The sequence below is a fragment of the Drosophila navojoa genome, chromosome 2 (assembly GCF_054131105.1).
Source record: "Drosophila navojoa isolate 15081-1374.11 chromosome 2, UAZ_NAV_1.0, whole genome shotgun sequence".
Classification (NCBI taxonomy): domain Eukaryota; kingdom Metazoa; phylum Arthropoda; class Insecta; order Diptera; family Drosophilidae; genus Drosophila; species Drosophila navojoa.
In genome coordinates this window covers 15225752-15239767 of record NC_142890.1, presented here as the reverse complement: position 1 = coordinate 15239767, position 14016 = coordinate 15225752, and the positions used below count along the sequence as shown (strand labels likewise).

The 14016-nt window shown below is 39.5% G+C and overlaps 1 protein-coding gene across 1 annotated transcript in view; it reads left to right on the top strand.

Annotated features, from left to right (window-relative positions):
* Nucleotides 1–14016, top strand: part of LOC108659160 (IDLSRF-like peptide) — a 44433-nt gene that overhangs the window by 17303 nt on the left and 13114 nt on the right. The window lies entirely within an intron of this gene.

The following is a 14016-nucleotide window of genomic DNA, read 5'->3' as shown; positions in this document are numbered from 1 at the left end:
TTCACGCTGCTTTTTAGGTAATCTTCAATTCATTCGACAGGGGAGCATCAACAAGCAATCGAAAATCCATATAGGTTGGCACGAGTCACAACTTTTGCCCACACATTTTTCTGGCCAGAGCACAGCAGAGGCATATAATATAATCAAATACGTTTCTAAAACAGAAACGCTGACAAGTGCCATCTATCGACCGCCCGCCGACCAATCCGATGGGACACACAAACCAAACAGATGAGCGATAAAGTTGTCATTACTCATGTCGTGTGCTCTGTGTATTTAGCCGTGGCCGAGGCTGACCCTGAACGGCTTAGCGGGTAAAACGAAAAGCCCACAAGAATATAAAGAAAAACAAAAATGTATTACGCCAAATTTCATGGCTACATCAAATAAGTTAAACAAACATATGTGTGTCTCTTTGGATTTTCAATATGATGACATTAGCCTTTGTTTGTTTTTGTAATACAAAATGTATCCAGGGAGATCCTTGCTAAGTGTGCCTTGTCTATGCCTTCTATGCTTGTGCATATGGGTAAACTGAGGTGGAGCAGAGACTTTATCCTACCTAATTCTGGCTCTTATCTGACATGTATTGAAATGGAAATGTCACTGAGCCTCCATTAGGCTTGTCAATTAAACGAATTACCTGAAACTCTGCAGGCATTCAAAATCCAATATGAATTTAAATAAAGCGTGCGAATGTCAAATACAAATTCCAGTGTCAAAATTGTCTCATTTATATTCATCTTGGCCATAAAACTGTGCTCACTCACTTAATGTATGCAAATCCGCGCTGACTTATATTTATTATAACACACCCACACACACACACTCACCCACACATAGAGACCAGCAACAATAGCGGAACTCGAACGTAAAAACAAATACTAAAAGGGCAGCGAAAACTTTTTCGATTTCGTGGGTAAATTATTCGGCTGCGTTGGCATTATAAACAACATTTGACAGAAATTATAAGAAGTTGGCCCCAAAAACTTTTCAAGTACAAAAGGACACAACAGGCTTCAATGCGAAGCTCATGGGCGGACAGCAGCGTTAAATTATGCAAAATAATGCTAATGGGACTGAGTCAAATGTCGGGGCATATGAAAAGTGCAAGGAGAACTCCCACCTGCTGCTGTGTGAATCAAATTAATATGCTCGCTGAGTGACATACATTTCAATATAGATCCAGGGGCGAACTGAAAGCAATTTACGCACACGGGGCGTATGCGTAATGAGCGTGAACGCGTGCGCAATTTATGAATAATTGAATGCGAAATGGTATCAGCAGAGCAGCAGGAGCAGCAGGACTAGCAGCAGCAACTGGCATACTGCGAACTCCATAGAAAAGACCTTCCAACGAGCCACTCTCAACTGCCAGTTGACAATTTCACCTAATGTGCCGGGCGAATTTGCATACGATACGCCAGCGACGAGCCGCGGCACATGCTACTCATCATCATTATTTAAAATAAACATTAAGCTACGCTTTGCAGTCATTTATCACATTTGCAGATTTATGTGTGCTGGCTGCCGTTGGCTGTTTGCATGTTGTAAAGTTGTTTGATTTCAACCAGCGCCAGTTGCGTGCACGCCGATACCCTATAAAAAGAGTAGCGTGTTTGAGTAGGTGTTAAGCGATGGACGAGTTGGCCAATCGAAGACTTTTACGAAAGACAACTAGCTGCAAGTGCAAAATATAGATATGCCGGCTATACTCGAGTGTTTAAATAGATGAAATGCATATACAAAATCTCTGTTTGTGGTCCACACAGAGCATGCTGTGCAGGGCAATTATCATGTCATATATATATATATACCATGAGCCCATATAACCACAAAAGCTTCACAGAAATTTATTTTTACTTAGCCTTTGTTACGGGCATTTGTGGTCTGCGCTGAGATATTAAAAGTTTTATGCGTAGGATTTGAAGGGATTAAAAGAATGAACAATCATTCAAATCGTTAAGCTCTCTACTCAAGCTGCAAACTTGCATTCAGTTTATTATATATACATGCATCCTTTAAAGCAATTTCTCAATTCATTTACTCAAGATTATTGCAAATACCCCCTGTCAATATCTGTTCATAAATAGACTCAATTATATTTCAAATTTGATAGATATATTATAATCAAGTAAATATTTAATTGATTTATGAATTATTAACATGGAGATTAATAATTTCTTCAAAATTTAATTTAAAGTATTAAATACTCATAAAGATAATCTTAAGCTCAGTATGTCAAAATCTGTTTATAAATAAAAGTAAATATATTTTAAATCTGAGAAATATATTAAATATTTATAAATATATTTTTATTTAATATATATATTATATTTATTTTGCATATGAATATTAATAATAAATATATATGAATAAGGTTTTTAATATCTTGTATTAATATACGCATTATTGTAAATACTCTACATATATTAAAATCTGTTTATAAATAAAAGCAAATATATTTTTAATTCAATATATGATGTATGTATGTATGATAAGCAAGTAGTTATTCAATTTATTTATTTTATATTTGTATGTATATTTTAATATATATCATGAATCATAAAGTACTCATCAAAATGATATATATAAATAATATAATGTAAATTAGAATTTGTTTATAAATAACAGCACAAATATTTTAAGTCTTTCATATGCAATTTATTGGTTTTAAATTTGAATATTTTCATGCTAAAATGCTCTTCAATAACTCACAAACTTTTATGATCAGCTGGTGCATAATCTCTCTAGTCGAGCACTCCCTTATGGTTTGTCATTTTAAAAAATTCCTTCACTTTATTCCTGCCAACATTGCAAACAGCAGCAAATATTATGAAATCTGATTCTGAATTTCTGATTTGCTTTCTCGGAATTGGCTTCGGCTGCTTAATATCAAATGGCGCCTGGCCAGCAGCACCTGTGCACTTCAGTATCATTCACACACCTGCCGCCCGCACTGCTGCTGCCGCTGCCCACGCTGGCGCCCACGCTCATTCCACACGATTGAGTTTTATTGTTGGCGAAAGCCAATACGCCCGCTACGAATGCAAAGCTTTAGCACCGCCAACAGCCAACTACAGTTGGCCATTTTGTCTGTCGAAGATTTATGTGCAATTGCTGAAGCTTTATGTGCCTCGCAGTATTGCGCTGGCCGTGCTTTAAGAATGACTACACACATACACACATGCATATGTGTGTGTATCACTATCTACTATACCATGCACGTCGTATTGGCCTGCCCTGGGCTCCAGTCTGTGTCGACTCCCCTCGCTCTATGGATATGCCATGATTAGTGCAGGCAATGATTTAAGTTTCTACGTGTGCGGGCGGATCTTTTATGACTTTTGCTATGGCAACACGTCGCTGACAGCTTAAGCGGTTTCATGCCAAGGGATGAAACGGAATTTAGCCGAGTTTGTAACGCACTTGGCTCCACCATGTGCTCCTCCGCTGAATGCTGTGGTTAAAGGGCTTTACTCTTTTTTATTTTTATTAGATTCTGTTGCACTCGTGCTGGATTTTTCACCCACCTACAGATTTGCATAAGCATTCCCGCTAGGAAGCAACAGCAACAGCAGCTCTGCTCTTGGTTGCCCATAATCCATGGAGCTCCTACTATATACTATGTACAAGATTTCGAATTATTAAAGGTAAAACCAAAAGCTCTGCATAAGTTGTTGGTTCACTTGCTCGCGTCTGAGACCCTAATTAGCCCCCAGCTAACATTTGCTGCGAAACGACTTTTAAGACTTGTGCGCACAAATCTCACTTGTATTGATTTTTAATTATCTCCAGTTGGCCCCTATACCGTTATAGTTGTTGGCTTAAGCCCCAGCAGGAGCCGTCCGGCTTTAATGTCAAATCAATACAACTTTGTGGCTTTGGCTAACCTCAATAATCCTCAATGACAAATGGCCACACATTGACATTGGCAACTGGGCCTGCGGGCAACCTTTGACCTATCGGGCACTTAGTTGAGCCCCCGCTGCCAATCATGGGCTATCAGCTGGGCCAATTAAATGCATGCAAAAACGCATATTAAACCGGGGTCCACTCCAATCCAACACACATTAACGTCCAATTCAGATTCAATTCATGTAAACTGATTGACAGATGGGCCTGCCTAAGCGAGTCGCGGTAATTGTCTGCTTGATGTTAACTAATCGATCCATTCCACACAATAAGAATGATGTGCAAAATAGCTACTGCTTAATGCGATTGATATGATAAAAACACGAGCTGAAAATCTCTCTGCGAGTCTCGGCCAGCCACGTGGCACGCAATCCCCTTCATTGCCGCCGGTCATACTCGGCGTTTGCGTTTCCAGTGTGGGCGTTGTTTCATTTGTCGATAATGTGGGCGTGTCTGCATTGCTGTGTAACGCTGTTGCGTAGCCCTTCTCAATTGATTGATCGATTTGCTGAATTCGTCATAAATAATGGAACGCATCCCAAGTAGCGATATATTAAGAGAGAACATCCCCGAGCCTGGACAGTCGAGCAGCTGTGCCTAAATGATTGAATATAATGGAGCAAATATTTGATTAAGCGCAACAACGTCAAGTACATGCGGGCAAGCTCAGCGATGGGCCTTAAAATATTGCTTAAAACTAGTTCATATACGTTTTACAGTTTAAGGATTACATCAAATGAGATCTAGCTGCTCATTTATGTTTCTTTTTATAGTAAAGTTATTCCTGTTGCTTGTCTATAAACAGATATCATTTAATTATTTATATTTTGATTTTGCCTTTGCCATTGCCTTGCCAGTGCCTATAAATATTTGAAACCCCATTAAAGCTTGACCTACGAGGGGGGCTAATTAAGTATCCGCAAGCCTTGTAAGCTGAAATCAGAGAATCAGGGAAAGGTCAAGATAATATTGATATATTTTAATATATTTGTGTAGTGTTTTAATTTAAAGTCTTTAACACATTAAATAAGGCATAATAATATTTTTATTTTATTTTTTAAATTTATTTAAATTGAACAGATTTTTCTAATAAAATATTTATATACTTGTTTCGGTGGTGCTTCAATATAAAATAAAGTCTTACATTAATTTTGTAAAGCATAAAAAGAGTTTTCTATCATATGCATTTAATATAAGATAAAGTCTTATACTAATATTACTATTTTTTAAATTTATTTAAATTGTATAGAATTTCCATTATTAATGCTTAAAAAGGGAATATAAAAACTCATTAAGCATCCCCCTAAAAGGCTTTTCCACTCTTGGCCTATGCATACCATATTGAGCTTCCTCATTTCAGCTCACAAATATGTACTTGGTTATTTCAGCCATATTTGGATTACATATTATATATGCTCATATACTATGCTTAAACAACTGAATGTCCTGTGCGTACTCTGCCTAATATTGAAACCACCTTCGCAGGCCAGACACCTGCTGTATGCTTACCTTTTTTTTTTGTGCCATCGTCGATTCAGTGGTGTTTGGCATACGCACACAGGTGGTGCCTAGCTCTCTGGGCTGCCGCACGCAAACAGCGGCGCTGAGGCTTAATCCAGTATCTCAGTTGGATACGGTGCGGTGCGTCGGCAAATTGGAGTCGTTATCAGCACCCAATGCATTCGCACGCGCACACACACGATTTGAAATAAATAATTTATCAACTGCTGTTTGTTCTATTGCCCGACTCCACCTGTTCCACCTGTTCGCAGCGACTGACTGGTTGTTGCTTGTTTATGCTCGGCTTTAATTTACATATTCACATGCGGCCCTTTTTTCCCGTGGCTGTTGCTCTTGTTGCTGTTGTTGTTGTTGTAGTACCGTGTGGAACCAGCCCGAGCATTAGCTCCATCATGAGAGACCGAGAAAATTGCGACGCGTTAAGCCTCCAAAGCGAAAGTGCCGAGTTTTATGGGCATGGGTGTCTGTGTCTGTGTCTCTGCAGCTGGAATGAGGGATGAGGGTCGACAGTTGGGCCTCAAATTTTGCTGAGCAAAAAAAAAAAAAGAGTGAAAGATTTTTAAAACAACATCCAGGGAATCGTTGGCAGGTTGATGCGAGCAGTAACAAAATTCGTCCCCTTATCCGCAAATCGTTTGACGAAATATTAAATAAAGAAATTGTTTAGAGTTTTCATTAAAGTTTTCTTCTGTTAGCAATATAATGTTTACCTTTGCCAAATGGGGCAACCACAGGCGAACATCATCCAGCTGCTATTAAATGTCAAAGAGTCAAAGCATTTCATTATTGTGCTTGAAATGCGCTAAGCCAAACTAAGCTCCTGGCAAATGGCTGACTGACTGACAATCTCACAGGGCATTTGTAATTTGGTTATTGGAGCGTGTGATTACGCCCAGCTGCCTGTGAGCAGAAGTTGAGCAACTTTTTTAGCTTTTAGCCATAATGACGGGGCGCTTTGGGGAATACGGCTGGAGTGCCAAGTATGGCTCATTGAAGACATGGCGTATACTTAATATTTGATGTCGATTTCGCGTAAATCAATTTAGTCATATCACAGCCATTCAAAGTCCGACTAAACTTAAATATGGCAAGGTGATAGTGACAGCTGCGCTAATCGAAATGGATGTCTCTCTCTCGTTTAGCAATTACAACAAACAACAACAACAACAACAGCGGGGACTTAATGTGCTTTCAATTAAAGGCCCAACTTGAGCGTATGAGTGTGTGTTAGTGTGTGTGTGTGTGTGTGATGTTATATTTGCCTTGCTTTTACTTAGCTGGAAAACGAAACATTTTTCATGATTACAGCTCATTGGTTGCGGGTCTGCAGCTAATGTTTTGTCATTTGGGACGGTCGGGAATTCCTCGCTTTTGATAAAGACAACAAAGAATGAAAATAATGAGTGATACTCTATAATACAGTTAATGATATGGTATATGGATAAGTAACAAGCCAAGTTCGTAACAATAGTTTGATGATAGCTACAACTGCTGAAAGCATTAGCAAGTTCTCTGAAATGAATGTTTGGCCTTTGGCAACATTTGGCTAAGATGAAAAGCCGATTCATATTATTGGAATTTTAAATTTGAGCTGTGACTAATTCTGGTTTTAATCTAAAAGTCCTGAAGCCATCTCCAAGTCATGTTTGCTGACTTATTATTCGAGCTTGGATTTGTGACACAACACATTTCATTAGTTTGTATTTTATATTATATATTTAAGTATTCACAAATGCTCGTGAACAATAAATATTTCATTTATTTATTTAGATAGATACTCCAGCTTGAGCTGAATGTAAAATGAGTTTTTATCACTGTTGATGTTCAATAATTAATTGAAAATAAATTTGCCTTGCTGCATATACATACATATATACATATTCATACATATATATATATTTAAGGCAATCAAGTTTTATTGTCGATGAAATTAAAAGCAGCTTAGGTTTCGTCTGCTGTCTTATATTTTAATTGTCGCCACTTAAACGATATTAAGACATTATGATGGTGATGAAAGGAAAAGGACATTAGCGCCAGGGCGACCGCGTTTAAATGTGTGCCTGGGACTTGGACTGGGCGTGGGCGTGGGCGTGGGCGTGGGGTCGCTTTCATTTGAAATGCACCCCAGGCTGTTATTATTATCATTTCTGCACGTCTTCGGTCATGTCGTGACCGCGTTCTGGTCTCGCTTAATTGTCACATTTTGCACGACAGCAGCAGCTCAAGTGTTAATTATTTAAGAATTCTATTTCTTTTTCCTTTTCTTTGCCTTTTACTTTTACCTTTCCTTTAGCACTTCCACTACCATTTCCATTTCCACAACTGTTGCAACGTCAAGTGCAAGGTCACTTGGCAAGTGACGCAAGTGAAGGCAGCCGCTGGCAATTAAGTTCGCCCCACAATTGTGTCACTTGGACAAGGACCTTGATGAGTTGTCGGCTCGACCGCAGAGAGGCTTTGACATTTTGCATACAAATGCCTCGGCCGAGCTACACTCTTTGAATGGAATCATTTGTTTCCTTAGTCGGTCAAGGTGCAAAGCAGCGAAAGATAAGCTGAACAGCGTGAAGGCCAACACATATTTTATAGCTTTGGGCAATTAATGCCTGACAATCAGCGTTAACGCACATCGCGGCTGTTAACAGCTCAATAAAATCGAAAAACAATAGAATGAGCCATCATTTCGACTCGAGTTCATTTATCACAAAGTCAAAACACTTCCAGCTCAGCATTTATGCTCTGGTGCAGCAATTTAAGATCTGGCCTAGGCCTCGCTTAGCTCTCGAAAAGTACAATGGTATTAATTTACTGTTGTTTGTTCTTTGTGTTTATTTTGTTTCGAATGACAAGCCAACAAAACGAACGACAAGCAACATGATATTGAAGTAGAAGCAGGAAACGGAAATTCCACCAATTTGATGACTTCCTTGTGCTTTTTATCCTGTGCAGACGGACACGAATACTCACCACTGCCAGTGCCACGCCTACTCCTACTCATACTCTAGCCATGTGTATTAGATGTCCTCAGATTTAGAGTCCCACCCCGCACTCGCCTGTGCGGCATATACTTAATTATGTGTGGCACGCTGTTGCATGCCCAAGTGGGTGAAAATTTGCTGCCACACGGCACATTGCACTGACAACAGGTCATGCCGTGCCATGCCAGAGCATGTCAATTCGAAACTATCCATTAACACTTTTATAATATAATGAAAGTTTTAAGCTTTGAGGAGCTGTTGGAATAGTTAAGCGAAAATTCACATGAGAGCGCTTGATGTGCATGCATTTGATGTGTTTGTGATAGTTGACATTAATTTAGTTTATGAGGATTATACATAGCATAGACTCACAGCTAAAGTTTCCCCGCAAGCTCGCTGCTCCGCAAGATCACTGCCCCCCACTGGGCTCTCAAGGTCACTTCTCTCTTAAGGTTACTGCTCTCTCAAGGTCACTGCCACCTCAAGGCCATCTCTAGGCCTTCTCAAGATCCCTCTCTCTATCCCTATCTGTGTCCCTCTCTTTGTCCCTCCCTTTGTCCCTCTCTCTGTCCATCTCTCTGTCCCTCTCTCTGTCTCTTTCTCTGGCCCTCTCTCTGTCCCCCTCTCTGTCACTCTTTCTGGCCCTCTCTCTGTCCCTCTTTCTGTCCCTTTCTCTGGCCCTCTCTCTATCCCTGTCTCTGTTGCTCTCTCTGTCCCTATCTCTATCCCTATATCTGTCCCTCTATCTGTCCCTATCTCTATCCCTCTCTCTGTCCCACTCTCTGTCCCTCTTTCTGCCCTTCTCTCTGGCCCTCTCTCTGTCCCTCTCTCTCTCTCTCTCTCTCTCTCTCTCTCTCTCTCTCTCTCTGCCCCTCTCTCGCTCTCTCTCTCTCTGCCCCTCTCTCTGTCTCTTTCTCTGCCCTTCTCTCTGCCGCCCTCTCTGTCCCTATCTCTATCCCTTTCTCTGTCCCTCCCTCAGCCCTTTTGTCTGCCCCTCTCTTAAATTCCCATTTTCTTTGCTTTAGCTTTATTGATATTTAGTGTTTGTAAACTATTTGATTAATAGCATTTCCAGCAGGACTACAGCAACAACTAACGTATAATCGCTTAAATTTTAATGGATATAGATACATATATTCTCCCCGTAAAACTGACGAGCAACATTGACATTAAAGTGCTAAAGTAATCACATAAATGTTTGTCCAATTTGTTGTGCAGACAAAAGCCACTAGATTTGCTTTTTCGCTTTTATTTGCACGCCAAAATACTTTTATTTTCGACTAATGGGAACTTTGACTGCACACATCGTAAACAGAAACACAAACTTATATATATGTAAATATAACATATTATCATAGAGTGTAGGTTGTTGCGTTGCCAACAAAACTGCAACAAGAGAACGAATATTGTGAATTGTGAGCTGACAGTTTGGATGACTGCAGCAAGTGGCAGACATTTTGCGAATAATTTGAGGAGGGGAGTAGGGGGTGTAGCCGCGCTGACGGGGTGTTTACCCATTCTCGTTTATTCTGCTTTAATGACATTGTTTTGTCTGTTGCGTGTTGAGCAGGCGAATGGCAGCCGCAGCTGAAAGCCAAAAAACCAACAGCAGGCGAAATGTGGCAACAAATTTGTGGTCGAGCGGCAAGTGGCAAGTGGCAGAAACTATTTTTGGGAATTCAGTCAACCGAGTTTGCTTGACATTGCGGTTGTTTGTTCGTGCCATGAACCAAAAACAAAATAAATAAATAAAAATAAACATAAACAATTGGATTTATTTCATTTAAATTTATTTTATTTCTATGTTAGTTTCTTTATTGCTGCCATGAGCCGAGTCCACTTTCATTAAGGCTGCCAGTGTAATTGAGAATATGCCACTTGAGCTCGCATAGCATTTGCATTATATGAGCCACGGTGCACGCTGACAATATCCATAAAAAAGCTATTCGCCACCGAAAGGTTAAAGGCTGCATGCAAAAGTCGCTTTTGCACCTTAACGATGGGCGCATTTCCGGTTCATTTCCTGCTGCTGAATTGCCCACGATAAAACAAAATGCCAGCAAAATATGGCTGAAAGGCCAATAGCTGCAATTACCTGAACTAAATGTAGCTAAAAAAAAAATAAAATATAATTGACATATTTACTTGGCTGTGAGGAAAGTTCACTTCACCTAAATCATTGCTGAAGCGAAGCTTATATGATTCTTCCTTAAGTCAGATAGATATGAGGCTTAGCATAATTTACTTTTCCAGGTTGCCATCTGCAATTGGCTGAGCATCCTTTTCAGCAAATTGCATTAGTTGTGCACACATCCCGCTTAGCCTAAAGCAAATGCATTTTATGTTCAGCTTTTCACACACTCACATGGAAACTCAAGTGGAAATCTCTGCGCATTATTTCCGTTGGAGCACTCTTCAAGCACCAACAAAAATGAGAAATTTATGAAGAAATTTTGCAGCAACTTTTCTTCAGTTTACTTGGCTAAAGCCAAAGGCGGGCTAAATCTGAATTTGTAAAATATTAGCATACGCTGGTGTTAGTCAAGGATAGATAATAAAAGACTAAATAAAAGTTAAAACAAACATTTGTCAATGTCAGCCTAGGCCTACCGAATGAATTTCTTCTTCGCATGGGCCACAATTCACAAACTTGGCTAAACACGTAGTCAAGTTTTTATTTACTTTACTCGCAAAGTTTTCTTTTTGAGTTTAAATCATCCATCAAAAAATGAATAAAATCTTACGCTTATCTTAAGAGCCAGTTGCAAAAGTTATGAAAGCAAAATGACATAAAAGGAAGGGAATTTCGCTATAAAACGTCTTTCAATGATAATGCAAGAGATGTCGTACTGCTCTCTGTCTAAAAGTAATTCGAATACAAGGAAGTTTTTCCCTATACAAATTACCTAATGACTCGGCAAATAATTATGCTTTATTCATTACACTCAATTATTCATCAAGACGTTGTCTAGAACATTTTCATTTCATTATCGAAATTAATAAGCCAGCAGGTGTCACTCAATATAGATTTAGTTACTATACTAATTAAATGCATTTGAAATGTGCTGATTAAATTTCAATTATTAATATTGGAAGGCGACTACAAAGCTTTGTTGGCATCTGCATATGCACTAAGGCTAATTGAATTCGATAATATTTGTGTGTCAGGGACGTACAAGACGGCGTATACACAATATGCATTCACTAGGGGTGGTCCTTGAAAAATATTTACATACGCTAAATGTAAAATGAAGGCAGTTAACTGAGAGAAGGGAATGGCAATGGGTGGGGTACTGCGAAAGTGAAAATATGTTTGATCAAACAGTGAAGAGCTTGTTGAATTTCATAAAAATGAGAAAGAGATGTTTATGTTCACATAACTCTTATATAAAGTTATTCCGCAATTGCTTAAATATATCATTAAATGAAATAGAGGAATCCTAAACCCTTGCCTAGCAATTGAGGTATGAATACATAGCTCTCTCATAAGTCTCTTCTGCTATTGCTAAAATATTTCATCAAAATGAAAAATTGGAATCAACACAACTCTACCCTAAAATATTCATCTGCAATTGAAAATTCTGGAAATTGCATGGAAAATTACTTAATTAACTGTGAAATGCATAGATCTTTCTACCTTCTACTGAGCAGACAGCAGACAGTGCAAAGCCCAATTCAATTTGAGGGACGTCATAAGCAGCAAACGAACGAGCTGCACGTCAGCTAGAGTCTTTTCAGTCCCCCTTTGGAGGCAATGCCAATTGATTTAGTTGGCTGTCTGGTCTAGGATGCATGTCTCGGGGTGCTATAATAAATTACGTCAGCATTGTCGTCTCGAGCGTGGCACTGCATACAAATGTGCTAATTTATAAGCAAAACAATTAGTTATATGCAATCAAACTGGTTGAGTAAAGACAGCAACAGCAACAGCGCTGAAACAAATGGAATACACATGCGAGCCGCTCTGGCCAAGAGGAAAGTAATTTTCATTAGTGTCTAGCTGCTGTGGGTGTGCGTAATTATTTTGTATATATTGCGTATACGTCATGTGGTGCGAACGCATTGTTTGCCCTCGCTAGAAAATGGCTTCAGCTGCAGGAAGACAAATAATGGGTTGGTCTAACCATAAATTTACCAAGTCATGTTTGTTTTTGTATTTTTTCCCCTTGTACAACTTTGTTGATTATTTTAAGTGAGTTTAACGTCTTTGTCTTGGCTAGATACATGCACATATACATATATGTATTACTTGAACTTACATTACCACTTAGATATTCCTTTAAGGCTGAGTGACATGAACTCATTGTCAAGGCAGGCATTATGTGGCTTTTATCTGTGTATGCTCTGGTCGACACACCTAGGCGATTGCGTGAGTCGAGTTAACTGCAATTGACAGCCTGTTGTGGCAAGAACAAATGTGTATGTGACACATATTGCGCATTCGCCTCGTGCGTCAACACTTTTCTGCTGCCCGTCGAGACGGGCGCTGGAGAACATTTCTGATGAGACAGCTTCCTGCTTGCCTGGCGCCCTTCAGCCATATGCAGTGCTTAGCACAAAATGCTTTTCTTGCTTTTATTTTCTTTTTGTTCTCCTTCTGTTCTTGTTGTTGTAGTTCTTATAGGCGTGTCTGCGTGCAGTGGGCTTAGTATTCGTTACATCACGACATCACAGCTGACAGGCAGGCGCAGGTGCGTGTCAGATATTTTCATAGCCGGCGACATTTATGCAACATTCATTAACTGTGCCACACACGATACTCGCCGCCCTCAGCCCCATCGCTCTGTGGGCCTGGCGTAACTTAACACATGGCCCGACTAACCGCAGTCGATTTAGTCAGTCCAAGGAGCTCTTGCCGAGTGTGTGTGTGTGTGTGTGTGTGTTTACTCAGTGTGACAAAGTCCACAACAGGCCGCAAGTGCAGCATGAGGCATGTAGCGCACCTTATTTATGTTGCCTACTTTTGTGCGCTCTCTCGTCGTCAATTAAAAGAGCTGCAAACTTTGGAAATAGCTTTGAGGACTCTTAGATAAATACTGAATGTGCAAAGCAATCGAAAAGGAAATAAACAAACTTTGTTACGCTGTTTTTGCAGCCCACACAATTAAGAGCCATTGAGTGCTTAAAGGGTATAGAATGGAGTGAAGTGTGATGGATAATAGATTGCTGTGCGACACGTCTTTACGGTCGGGTGAAGTAATAATAAAGCTCTGAAATGTATTTGAGTTCAGAAATAAATTTTGTATATGGGAAAACATAGCTAAGACAAACCTAATGCTTTGCAATTTATTCAAAAGTATTTTCAACTTCATATACAACTATCTAAATATTAAGAAATGAATTGACTTGGAATAATAATAATATTAATAATACAAAATCAATCTGCATTAGCCAGAATAAAGTACTATAGAGATTGTAAAGCAAAGCCCACTGAGCTCCGTTGCTTAGCCAGCTGATTCATAGAGCCTTAATGTAGCAGAGCAAGTCTATGATTTCAGGCTCGTCGGGGCTCGAGAAGCGTGAATATCACACATACGCCACGTTGCACGTGTCAGACTACTTAATTTAGTTGCGCTGTCACTGTGAGTAAATATCCAAAAAT